Source organism: Lycorma delicatula, chromosome 5 (genome assembly GCF_047948215.1).
Source record: "Lycorma delicatula isolate Av1 chromosome 5, ASM4794821v1, whole genome shotgun sequence".
Taxonomy (NCBI): Eukaryota; Metazoa; Arthropoda; class Insecta; order Hemiptera; family Fulgoridae; genus Lycorma; species Lycorma delicatula.
This window is the reverse complement of record NC_134459.1, coordinates 68,164,340-68,178,973: the sequence shown is the minus strand read 5'-3', so window position 1 is coordinate 68,178,973 and position 14,634 is coordinate 68,164,340. Positions and strand designations below refer to the sequence as shown.

Here is a 14,634-nt window from a genome sequence, read left to right as displayed (position 1 = left end):
ATTTTTAATAAAAATGTATTTTATTGTTTGACAAGTATAAACAAAGCTTACCTACAACTTATAATAAAAAAGAACATAAAAAAAGTAGAATAGTTATTACATTAGATAAATTTGTGTACTATTTTTAAGCTCATTAAAAAAATTTGTTGGTCGGTGTTTACAGTCTGCTCATATCTGACTACAAATTAATCAATGAGCTTTCTTAAAGCAAGATGAATGACCATTAAAGCCCAATCTCTCAAGTTATCACAAAATGAAAGCTCAATTTCTCTTACTGGCATATTATATAATGAATCTGGAAGAACTCCTGAATTAGAATTACATTTTTTAACGATGCACATATATATATATATATATATATATATATATATGCAGTGTCTCACAAATTAATAAGTTCATATAAACATCATGAAGTTCATATATCATCATTTTCATGAGTCTGAAAATGCTTAGTTCTCAAGTTACAGCTTGTGAAAAATTTTGCCTCGATTTCTTCCCAAATATAATGAAATCATACTGAAATTGTTAAAAATGTTAATTAATGAGTAAAATTGATGGTTTCGTATGGGTTTTGACCTCAAAAATTGAATAAAATATGTCCCAGAACGGTATATCTAGTAATTATTGTAAAATGAAAAAAATTGGTGTCACAAAACCAATGTTTCAGGTTCGATGTACGATCAATAAATAAATTGCCTGCAAACAATAAAATTTTGCAACAAAAGTTTTTTGAAAATTTAATTATAAAAAAACAATATCAACTAAACATGAAGAAGGCTTAAAAACAAAACAAATTGAAACATAAATAATATTATTTAACTAAATATATATATTACAACGCAGGAAAATAGTATATAATAATTTTAAACCAAAATTTTAATAGTGGAAAATATTTAGAAATGAAATTACTAAAAATATATATCAAGCCTTCTATTTCAATAATTGCTCAAAATTCAAATTTACTTTGAAGTATATGTAAAGATATGAATTCTCTTTCACTGCTTACACAATACACCATTCGATTTAAAATTCCTTGGCTAGCTCTTCTTAATGTACGACTATTTTCATAATTTCAACTGTACTAAAAATTCTTGCCACTAATTTTTATTTTCTAATTATTTTTTATTCATATACTAACTATTTCACATTACTTTACAGATGTAGTCCACTGGGATTAGGTCAGGTATCTAGGAGGTCAATTAACTGGTCTGCCTTGCTCAATCAATCTAATTGTTTGAAAATCTTATATTAAAATTTCTAAAAATTTAAGTTATAAGGTGATCTTTAAAACTAAATGGTCCAATAAAATGTTCGTGAATAAATAATACCACACACCAAACACTAACATAAAACTTTCTACTATGTCAAATATGGATTTTTGAAACTCCAGTAATGATTGTTTTGCAAAATATTAACTTATCCCTTGGAAACATTACCTTATCATCAAATAAAGTAGAACCTACATTAAAATGGTTGACTTGGAGACAGAAATTTAGAAGCAGCATAATTATCACACTGTACTTTCTCAAAGACTGATGAGATTTTAAATTTGCACTAGTACTGAGCCCCAGGCTAAGTATACTATTACATTCTGCTCTCCAAGTCCTTCTTGATGTTCAACAGAATATGAACATGATATAATAACTGAAAAGTGAGTAAATTCTGAAATGTTGAACCGAAGCTCTTTGGATTTAGAATCTTTCTTTATATTTCCATTATAATATCCATAAACAAAAATGATGTCATATATTCTTCATTTAAAAACTGAAAAGGCATTTTTAGAAATTCATAAGCACTGTAATTTTTGTAATTTTGAAAACATACAAATCTATTCAATTGCAATACACCAATTTCAATTGTTGATCAGCTGCTAACTGCTAATTAACAAAATACAAAAATTTCTCAGTTTATTTTTGCCAAACTATTTGTAATGAAAAAAGTTTTGTTTAACATGTTTTATGTAATGCAATGAAATTAAAATAATGGTTATTTAATTTTTCTTTTTATTTATTTTTAATAATTGATTTTGTTAGTAAAAATTTTCCAACATTGAAATGATTGTTGTTTTGGTTTAAAACTACATTCAAGTAAATTTCTGCTACATTCCAGTCTATTTTGTTTCTAATAATCAAATTTCTTCTTTGTGGTCAGTCAAAGCTTACTTAAATAAATTTTCTCAGAAATAAATTCTCTGTAAATTTTATGGCTAAGTTTTTTGTTTATAGGTAATTTAAGGAAGTTCCTATACATCAAACATAAAAAAACTGTACTTTGACACAAAATGTTTTTGCTTTACAACAACTTTTCCAAAAGTTATATAATAAATTCTGGGACTTATTGTATTCAATTTTTAAGCTAAAAAAACCATATGAAACCATCAAATTTACCTCTTAAGTTTCAATAATTTGAGTATGGTCTCACTTTACCATTCAAGGAGAAATCAGGGCAAAACATTTTGTAAGCTGTGGCTTGAAAACAAAGTGTTTCTGGAACCATGTTTATATGAACTTTTTTCTTTATTTTCACTGAAATTCTTTCTCTTTCTTTGTGAGATACCCTGTATTAAGAGAAATGAATAAGTATATTTGCATTATTAATATAATTACACATACTGTTATTTTCCACTGGCCAACAGTCACTGTTCACAATGATAAATATAAGCAACTGCATGCATATAATACAAAACCAAATGATACATGTAGAAGCAATGAATAATGTCATACTTTGGATTTGTATATTTCATTCAGTTGAGTCTGAATATAATATATTTCATTCAGTTGAGTCTGAATATAATATATTTCATCTGTGTGTCCATATACTTATACATTAAATGGTTTTTTTATGTCATATTCAGGACAGAACATAACAAAAGGTGAGTTAAGTTGCACACATAAGGTAATAATATTTAGCAAGTATTACATTCAAATGTTACATCTAGTAAGTGTAATCACTGGAAGGCAAGTTTGATTCCTCTTTAAAGTGAAAAAAAAACATTCAATGATAAATAAAAAAGATAGGCATTTGTGAAGGAATAATGTATCAAAATAGTTAAAACCGAATACAACTTTCCATGTTTATATTAGCTGATAAATATTTTATGTTTGCATAAAATAAAAATAATCTACTTTATGTAAATATTACGGCTACTTTCACTAATAATCTATGCATGTGTATAAGTGTGTGTGTGTGTGTGTGCACACGCACACGCGTGCATGCATGTGTCAAGGACTAGGAGTAATATTTTCAGTTCTGCCTAGGATAGTAAGAACTATTAGGGCCAGCTTTATACTCATACATTGCTCACAGAAACAGAAAATGATAAAAATTAAACATTTTTTTTTAGATACTTTTTATATTAAATTTATTCATTATTTTAAATAGTAAAATGTATGTCCCAAATTCATTTCCTAAAGATGATAGTTAACAGTTGACCTCCATCTCTGTGCATAATCTTGGATCCTTAGGAATGTTTTTCGCGACTTGGTGTAACATTTTAACTAAAATTTGACATCTTTCATAACTTTTAAAATTTAAATATACATAGAATTTAAAATTTTAATTTAAATATAGTGGTGTGGCCTTATGTAATTAAAATTATATATAATTTCCAGTTCTTTTTGAGATATCCTATTTATAAAGCCTACTACTGAAATATTTAATTATATTATTCTTCTTAATAATACAAGGTGTGATTAAAAAGTAAATGCACTATATCTAAACTATGAAGGAAATATACATTCACGCTGTTGATTACTTTATCGACATGTGTTGATTAATAGTCGACATCAATGCCTTATTAGTATAAGTACAGATGCTTAAATAATTTATATGTAACATAATTTTTAAATTCCATCACTGGCCCAAATTCCAACTAATTGTGAAAGTTATTTTTTAGTAAGATTTCTTGCCAGAAAAGATTGTTACCCAATTGAATTCATAAACATATCAGTAGAGTTTAGTGACATCTTTAATGATGTATAGAGGATCCCATCATGGACTTTTCTGGTAGTCTGCCATCCCTGCTGCTTCTAAGCCAAAGGCTTTTGTCAGCAGTCCTCTTAAGCTCTCATACCTTTCTTGTACAACACTCACTTGGCACTGAGCACTGATGTTCCCCTCACCATCATTACAACCTCATCTGATTTGCATACAAATCAGCAGCTGATTCTGTAGCCTCCTCCAGTATTTTTAAGCCTGGTTTTGCACAATTATCAATACTCAACTTACTTTTGGGTATTACCCAGTTAAAATATAACCCACATCTGCCCCCACGGGGAGTGTTTAATGAATTTTTAATTTATAAAATATGCTGAAAAGGAGCCATGATTGTTGGAAAAAAAACACTAATGTTCACAACAAAGGAGCAGGATGCCAAGTTTGAAATCTTACCTTCTTTACAACATTGCAAAGATTTTTTTTGTTTTTGTACAAAACAAAAAACATTCCTTAAATGTCTAGACTGCAATTCATGAAGTTATGAAGAAAAAACAAGACTATAAAAAACTGAGGGCCCAAAACATTAACCAATGAAAAATCACAAAAACCGGATGGATTCTTTACTCATGCTTTTTGCACATTAAGAGGAAGGAGATAAGCTCCGGACTCTTTGTGACTGGAAATAAAATTCAATAAACGCCTGAATTAAGTGAAAATCACCGCAATGGCAACTTAAAAACTTACCCAAAATCAAGAAATTCAAAATAGACTTCAACCAAAAAATTATGGCTAAATTTTGGAATAGAACTGGTTGACTTCATGCCTCAAGGTGAGAAAAACTGCCAGTGCATAAGTGCATATTATACACTTCATGAAATTTAAAACAAAAGGAGGAGAGTATTTATACACAGTATAGGCCTCCTCTCTGAAAATTGTTGTGTACTGTACATATCACTACTTTAGATATTTAGAATGGGATGTTTTTGATTATCCACTAAAAAGCCCTAATCTTGTGACAAGTAATTTTTAATTGTTAAAATCAGCTGAAGAAAAACTTCACCATGAAAAATTTTGATGAGGATGAAAGAAAAGATCATGATTTGATTCAACAGACAAGACTGGTGGAACTTCTTTGGCTAGAGGATACAAAAGCCGGTTCCCAGACAGCTTAGTTGAGATAGTTTAGATAATAGCAATGTTTATGTTAAAAAATTAAGATGTAATCATTTCTGTATGTAATTGTGAGCTGTATGCAGGTAAATATCAGTAAATATTTGAAAATAAACATAATGAAATTTCTAAAGTTTTTTTGGATTTTTACTTTCCACACGTCTTGTAAAATATATAATTTCAAAAAGAAGTCACACAATTCTTCAAATTAAGTAAAGCAAATATAATAATAACTGTTGGAAATCAGCATAATATTTTATGTAAATTAATCGTTAAAACAGTCCAAACATAAGAACTGCTATAAAAATTAAATGTTTTAGCAATAAATAAAATATTCTAAAATTTTAATTAATAAAATATTCAAAAGATATTAAATAAATTTTTAAGACTGAAAAGTCATTTTGTCAAAGTCATTTAATAAAAAATTACCAAGCTCAATTTTAATATTGTTTATTATAATTCTTACTTAAATTATCTTTAAGATATTATTCTCTAATAAACACCAACGGGCAAAAATCACCTAATTGAAAAATTATTATGTTCCATTGAAGAATTCCTTTATGCTGTAGATCCGCCAACCTTATTAAATTACTTGTCAACAGGTCACATTGAGATAGCACAAAACTTAACTCCACCCCACACATTGTATAAATACCCAGAAAAACATACAAAAATGTTTAAAAGATGATTTCAGAAGAATGTTAAATACTGTGAAAATTCAATACCCCTTAAAAGCAACTTGTCATTGTCAATAAAAGACACAAAAAAAATTATCAAAAGAACTACACTGTAAACATGATTGCATACAAACCAAACAAACTGTTTTCCTAATTTAAAATATTTATTTAACACTTAGTCAAATATGATAAGCGCAAGTAGAATAAAAAATGTTCAATAAAGCTGTCATAATGATGATCTTTGATAACCTAACAAATTAATGGCTTATATCAAAGGTTATATGCTAATCTCAAACACAGAATGATCAGGTGAGTATATTTAGAACAAAAGATATAGATTATTAAAAGGAATAATTAACTATTTAAAACGTTATCAATTAAAAATTGATAGAGATAAAATGTTCCTCAACATAAATATTTTGAACATACTATGAACACAAACTATAGTATTTTGGAAAAAATACATTAAATAAATTAAGTCAAGTAATAGACCAGTCAATAAATAAGATGGCTGAAAAAACATAATTAATAATACATAAGGATTCTTTTTAAAGACTCACTTAAGTTTATAAAAAAGAACAACAGAAAAATCATGAAATCATATCTACTGCCGATTATAACTTGATGATAACAGTGACCTTTATGGTATGAAAGAGTATGATGTGAATTTGTGACATTATTTTTTTTTTTAAATCTGACCTTAACAAAATATAATTATTTATTAAGTAAAAGATTATGGAAATAAAAAATCATGATAAGGAATGGCATGTAACGTTATTTAATGATAACATACATTTTCACAAGTAAACAATTAATGCATCACTTCCACAATTACTGTGGAATAAATCATGTATATTATAAAACATCAGCTTAATTTTAGTTTAACTCTACATCAACCATTATAAAAAGCCTATGCTACACTGGAAAGGTTACAATTAAAGGATAGAATAATTAATAAGTTTAGGATAAAATTTCCTTTCAGAAGCATAAACCTACAGTGGCAATGCTAAACAGTAAGTACAAAGCTAAAAACTGCTAGAGAGTAAGTTCATAGCAAAATAAATAAAAATTTTAACACAAACAAAATATCAATGAATAGTGAGAAACAGACATGATCCAATGAGCTTTTCATGTACAAGGAATCTTTTAACATAACTGTATTCAATCAATAGGTGGATAATTTCTGTATACGATTACTAAATCAATTTCAAAGAACAACATTAGGGTATGCTGCTTCAATAAAGTTTTACTTTATAGAAAATCTACTTTTTTTGAATTTCCATACGATGGCAATACAATCTTCTGACAAGCAATTTATCCCGTTAATGTGGTGTTAACCAATGGTCTGTGCAAAAAAACACAAAAAAAAACGTTCACAATAAATCAATGTTGAATCTTATAAAATGGATTTTGTATGAGTATGCAACATGAGTCAACATCATATTGCACACAAAGCCAAGATGTTACATTACTTATTTTATTTTTTTTTAATTTTAATTTATTGAATTATTATAGACATTACATAAGTTTGTTTTGAAGATTTTATTTAAAATATTTACTTCATAAATTATTTAGATAAAAACAAATACAAAACATCTGATATGTTAAAACCACATGACTTCCTTGTACTCCTATTAAATTACATATATACTTTATTTTTTTAAATGAAACGTACATAAAATTTTATTTCATTAGTAACTTCTTATATTTTTTTTTTATTGTTATTATTTATCGTAAATTTTTTTTATCAGAGGTTAATTTATTAATAAATCAATATATTTAAATAAAAAAAAGGAGATGAAGTCCGATTCGAATCGATATGCCTTCCCCTTGTAGGATCCAAATATTTCATTAATTAAAATTTTATTTGGCTATAACTCTGGAACCAATGAAATTAAATGCAAATTATGATATAACGTTGAAAAGCTCTCAATGAGCGCTTATTACTGCAGTTAAGAAGAAGTCTAAAATCCAAATTTTTTGGATTTTGGGCTTTTTTGAACACTTTTGGTCCAGTTGATTGCAATCAAAGGGGAAGGTTCACAACTAAATTTTACAACAGTCCTAAACCCAAAATTTCATATGCAAATATGTACAGATGTCATGCCTAAACTAGTCAAAATGGATTCAGGGATGATCAAAATGTATATTTCTGTTGAAATCTGAAAACCAACATTTTTCACGATCACAATACTTCCTTTACTTCATACAAGTAAGTAAAAACATGACAGTGTTAATTACTATTACTATTACTTCCACACAGTAATAGTGTGGAATAAAACACAATTTTTTTTTACAATTAATTATAAAGTAAGCCATAAAACATTAAAATAAATGGGGCAAAATCAATAAGTTAATAATTAGGAGATTATATATATTACATAATGGATAAATACATAATTAAGAAAAACCATTAACAAGAATAAACATATTTGAGTTAAAATTATAACAGTAAATAATTTAAGTTAAAAATGTGAATAAGTGTGTATAATGATGGTACTGGATTAAGTGATAACTTTTCAACCCCCTTTCACTTGTCTTGTATAAAACATTAGGGCATAAGTTAAGCAGCAGCTGTCGAGATAAAAAGCTGGTCTGTACCATCCATCATCTTCAAAAACAATTAAACACGAAACATTTTGGTAACTAAAAAAAAGTTACACCAACTGAAGCAAAGATTATCACATTCACAATTTATTTTGCATGTCATAAATTTCCATTTATTCTCAAACTCTTTTTAAGCATCTAAAATCTTTCATGCATTCTTATTTATTATTATTACTGTTCACTTTTAAAATTTGTAAAAATAAATCATTCTAAATATTGAAGATGAAACATTTATTAACAGGAATTAAGTGTTCGTCAAATTGCTTAGTCTACTACTGCTATTTTTAAAATCAAGTAATATTTGTTAAATTTTGTTTTTAAATACTTGTTTTTTCTTACTATCATATAAGCACATTGGTCATAGGTAATCTTACAAATACCGCATTTGTCAGATTTACCTTACAATTCATCACACTGAAGTGCTGGGTAAAGGAAAAATTATTGTTTAATTGTTTCCATTACATTTGAATAATTATGTAATAGGAAATTAAAAATAGCATTTTCTGTTTATTTAATTATTTAAATTTTCATTTTCAGGTGCCAAGATTTCATGTTTGCTGGTAGTGTCATTAAAGCATCTGCTCTGCTATAAGAACAAAAGCTACAGCCACCTGGTGAAAGAGCTTTTTATATATCTCAGAAAACTATTGCTGATAAAATAAATGGCAGGAGTAAAATGTGTAGAACTAATACGATTTGATGGTACTAAATATTTTGATTTTCATTATAAAAAATTCTAACTGCATATGTGTTTTCATAGAAATAAACACAGTTAATGTCGTTTGCGGAAGATTTCTTGCAAGTTTAGATGTGTGTGAGAAATAAGACAATCATTTGGAAAGTCTGTAATGATACATTTTTACCTGAATGACTTCAAAAACAAAACTTATCCACATTTGTCAAATGAAACAAATTAAAATCATGTATAAGTAGGATCCCTTCATAATGAATAAGAATGGTAGACAATTTGGTAAAAATTTCATCTCAAATTTTTTCTTTTCTACACAATCTATGGAGATTAAAAGTTTTGAATAGTACTCATATATACCTTGCTTGCATAAATGTAACTTTTGTACAGGGTTAAAATAGAATATATATTTTATAAATCTAAACAAAACTAATCACAGTTAGAATAATAATAATAAATATGCTGTACAAGACATAAATTTATTACCACTTGCTATACATCTTATAATTTTTTTAACTCTAATAATATTAAGAGTTTACATAGAGCAGTGTTTATTCATGACTTGTGCTATTTCCACACATTATAATTTTACATTATGGAATTCACATTATGGTGAATTCTATATAATGAATGTATTGCTATCAATTTAAGTAGTTCTCAAAACAAATAAATATATTACAATTTATTAATTAAAAAAATAACAAATACTTAATCATTTAATATAAAAACTGGTATTAACATTGCTTACAAAAATTGGTGAATTCTATATAATGAATGTATTGCTATCAATTTAAGTAGTTCTCAAAACAAATAAATATATTACAATTTATTAATTAAAAAAATAACAAATACTTAATCATTTAATATAAAAACTGGTATTAACATTGCTTACAAAAATTGGATATAAAAAAATTAATAAAAAGTAATAAAAATCAAATAATGAAATTATAAATAAAAAACCGTAAAATCACCCAATTACCATTATTTTATTATCTAATTAATGTAATAACTGATCAATAAAAAAAAATGAATCAGTACAAATAATCTTATTATATAACTTGAGTGAGACAACAATTTCAATCTCAAACATTCTGAAGATTAATTACTGCAAAAAAAAAAACTAGAAATCTTGTGACAACAAAAACAAGACATTTAAATACTACGGTGGTATTTGAAAATGTAATATTTAAATTCAATATTAAATTAATACATACATAATTACTTGGTGAACTAAAGTTTAAAATGAGTTTTTGTATATGTTACTCAAGCAAGTTTGATTAATAAAACTGAAGTTCACCATAAAATAATAAAACAGAACGTAGAGGAAATGGCACCTATACAAACTCAACTAAATCAATAATTCTATTAAACTTCATTCACTTCAAAGCAGATTTAAGATAGATTTCATGATACACATTCAGAACCACTATAAAATAAAAATAATTAACTATTCACCTAGAATGGAGAAAAGAAATATTTTCTCTTTTGATATACAGTAACACCAATGAGGATGACAAATACGGGTCTAATCTTCTAATTATCAGCGTACTTCAAAATGTGACAACAGAAATTACTGATGAAATTGTAGAAACACAAATCGTTCAATTTTATATAAAAAAACTGACTTTTTAAAAAAATAAAAATACCTCTAATTTTATCACAGCCACTAGTAAACCTACAAAATAAATAAAAACAAATATGTAATAATAACTAATATAAGATAAATATATTTTTAACAAAACATAATACATTAATATTAGCATTTGTCTATTACAATAACAAACACAATGTTAACTTGAATATTTGTATTATCACAAAAAGAAACATCAAAAACAAAAGTTCCTGATGTTCTCATTTTTTAAATTTAGCTGAAATAAAAAAATACTGATTGCTTGCTATGATATGAAAATGACAATAACTTCTACTATAGCTAACACCATCCCTAAAAAAAAAAAAAACAATTTACTTCAAAACAGTATGTCTTCATGATAGGAAGTACTAACTATTTTCAATATCTTTACATTTATTTTTTGGTACCCAAAACTCATTTAAGAATTTAGAACAAAAAATTAATAAATGAGTGAACTTTAAGGCAAAAAAGTGTAAATAAAATTAGTAAATTTAGTGTAAAAAAGTGCAATTATTTTACACAAGGTACGTGTAAAACATTAGATGAATAACATGATATTAATTCAACGAAATTTAAGGCATACAGACTAGATAGTAAAAAGCACCTTTTAAATTTGTGGATTCTACTTTGAAAATTTCTATCTATATTGGATTAATGAGAATTAGAAAATGAACAATAAAAAACTGTCCTCAAAGACTTAACCCCAAAAATAACCTTCGTCAATTAGGCTTACGCACATTTATTGTAATTAAATAACAGACCTGTCAAACACATATATGTACAATTATATAGTTATTACAAAAATTTCACAACAAAATTGTCATCATGTAACATGTTGCTTTTTATTTTTGGGGGACAAAACCTAACAAAAGTGCTGTTATACATAAAAACACCTTCCACATAAAATTAATTCAAATGTTGCTGTGCTTACAGTCCATATGCAAACAGTCTGTATCAATTTGGGGAAGAAAACTGTAGTTGATAATATATCAACTATAATAAACTTTAGTTTAAGATGGACATATAAAAATTTTTATCCATGTCTGACCTAGCTTTGCTCTGTTAACATTTTTCAAAATCTCTTACACTCGCAATTCTAGCACAGAAAATTCTAGCTAAGATCAGAGATAAAGTTTTTATAATTTTCACTTGAAAATAAAGTGTTCTGGAGTTGATTAATAAACTTTCCAATCTTTTAAAAAACAGTATATGTTATGTGGAATTTAATTTCTGATATAAAATAATAAATACATAACTGTACTCTAAAATCGTATGATTATTACAAGAAACATCTGTAAATTTTCATAAAATAAAATGAATTATAACATAACCTGATAAATTAAGGCTAACAGAATAACTACAAAAAAATAATAAATATCATCAATGAAATATTTGTATTTTCATGTATTAAATCTCAAAAAAAAATTTAAATAACCTTGAAACTCCAAAGTGGCTTAAAATAACCAGTTAGAAATTTTGAACATTATGCTAAGTAGTAGTTAGAAACAATGATGAATTTTCAATCAAATAAATCATCATGAAGAAAAATTAACATGAATGGCAGGTGAGTAAAATTATGTAATACAACATATTTTTATTTTATAAAAGGAAAACAAATTATAAAATAAAGGGAACTGAAAATTATAAGACAGCAGCTCAAAAAAGTATTCACTGGATGGACTGTAATAATCTAACTTCAAATTCAGATAAAACTGAAGCTTTGTGTTTCTCAGGTACATGTAATATTGCTGATAGCATGTATAGAATTCCCATTAATGATAACAATAGTATTTTTAAGTTTTTTAAGTGAAATCTCTGGGTGTTTTATTAGATGTAAAATTTTCATAAAATGACCAAATTGATTTTGTTTGTAACAAAATCAAGCCATACTGTTTTTGGTCTAGAGCGTCTTAATAAAATGCAAAGCTTGTCATCATTATTAAATATTTATATTCTCAAAAATTAGGATGAGTTTTTAAAAAACAAAACTGAGCTGTCAAATCATTATCTGACATCCGTTAAGTGCAAATCATGCAGGCCTATATTTAGAAATTATATATGTTAACTTATTCGAGTTTACATAAATGAGATTACATAAATGTGTAATCTTTGCCAAAAAGAATAGTCACTAATTCTTAAAAAAAAAAAAATCCAGTTTTACCATACCAAGCAATGGAACCATCTTAATATTACTCGATACGTCAGCTTACAAGAAAGGGTCTTATGCTTCTACTGCCATTTTTAATAAATTGCCAAACCATTTGAAAATGCTTCCCACCAATTTATTTAAAATACAAGTAAAAATTTTTTTTTACAAAAACAACATTATTCTGTTGAATTTTTAAATAATACTTATTAGTTAATACTAAATAATAATAATACTTATTAATAAGTATTAACTGTTTTTAATACTTAACAAAAAAAGAAATTTGGTTTACATACCGTCGTTCAATATGTAGAAAAATATATGCTCAAAATAATTTTCAATAGCAGCATCTGAATTATGAATTATTTTGAAGTAACTTCCTCTTACTTGTACGAAGTAAAGGAAGTATTGTGATTGCGAAAAATTTTGGTTTTCAGATTTCAGTGGAAATATCCACTGAATCAATCACCATTCATGAATCAATTTTGACTAGTTTAAGCGTGACATCTGTATGTACATATGTATCTTGCATAACTCAAAATTAGCCATAGGATGTTGAAAATTTAGATTTAGATCTGTTGTAACATCTAGTTGTGCACCTCAATTTTGATTGCAAAAAATTTGGATTTTGGACTTTTTCTTAACTGCAGCAATAAGCTCTCACCGAGAGCTTTTCAACTATATATCATAAGTGGTACTTATTTGCATTGGTTCCAGAGTTATAGCCAAATGAAATTTTAATTAATGAAATATTTTGATCTTACAAGGGGAAGGCACATCAGTTTGAATCAAAGTTCACCTCCTTTTTTTATAAATTTATTTATTAATAATCATTAACCTATGATTGTAAAAAAAAATGTACGATAAATAATAATTTGATAATAAAAAAGACAAAATATCAGGAGTTATTAATGAAATAAAATTTTATGTAGTTTTCATTTAAAAAAAATGTATATATGTGATTTAATAGGCATACAAGTCATGTGATGCCCACATCAGATTTTTATGTTTATTGTATTTACTTAAAAATTATTTCTATCTTTATATTTAAGTAATTAATATAGATTTTAAACATTTTTTTTTTTGTTATAAAATTGTTTTTATTTTTAAAATTTTTCAACATGATCTACACAATGTACTTTTATGTACTTATCAGATAGTAATTATCATCATACACTGCTAGGATGCTAACTACAAATTCATAAAAATGTATTTATTTATTGCAAACCCTAACCTAATTGATCACAAAGTTATTTCCTTCCACATTTCATAACTATTTCAAACATTACCATGGTATTTTTAACTCTGCATTGATAAAAAACACAATTTTTTTAGTCTTTAAATCATTTATACATTCTCCAGTGTCCAGTTTGGTAAACCAATACTGACTACACAATATCTTTACTAATTTTAAACTTTTTACACCAATAATTTTCTGGTCATCATGCATTTTACAATTATTAGCTGATTTAATAAAAATTAATCATTTCTGAAAATGAGAAAAAAGAGTTTGATTTTGAGGTAAATAAATCAACTTTTATTAATCAAAATCTGTCATCATTATGACTGGTTTACTTTTCTTTTTAAAATAGTATTTGAAACTAAAATATTTTTATTATATAAGTTAACACATAATAAAAAAAATCATCTCCCCTAAAAGTAGTCATGAAAAAGGGAAGAAAAATTCTGGTTATAACAAACTAATAGTTATTCATTAAAATGTTTATTAATGGCTGGTCTGGTTAAAACCAGTCAATGCCAGTATCAAAAAAGTATAGAA

At 26.1% G+C, this 14,634-nt stretch overlaps 1 protein-coding gene across 6 annotated transcripts in view; it reads right to left on the bottom strand.

The window, feature by feature from the left end:
• Nucleotides 1–14,634, bottom strand: part of LOC142325064 (serine/threonine-protein phosphatase 2A 56 kDa regulatory subunit gamma isoform-like) — a 166,549-nt gene that overhangs the window by 138,810 nt on the left and 13,105 nt on the right. For 2 of the 6 annotated variants that reach the window (XM_075366377.1, XM_075366378.1), the window contains exon 2: nucleotides 10,534–10,753. The exons of 3 other annotated variants lie outside the window; for them this stretch is intronic. The gene's annotated coding sequence lies outside the window, so the exon portion shown is untranslated. Of the gene's footprint in view, nucleotides 1–5,626; nucleotides 5,723–10,533; nucleotides 10,754–14,634 lie in introns of those variants that run through there. One more of the 6 variants, XM_075366380.1, reaches the window with a different exon arrangement.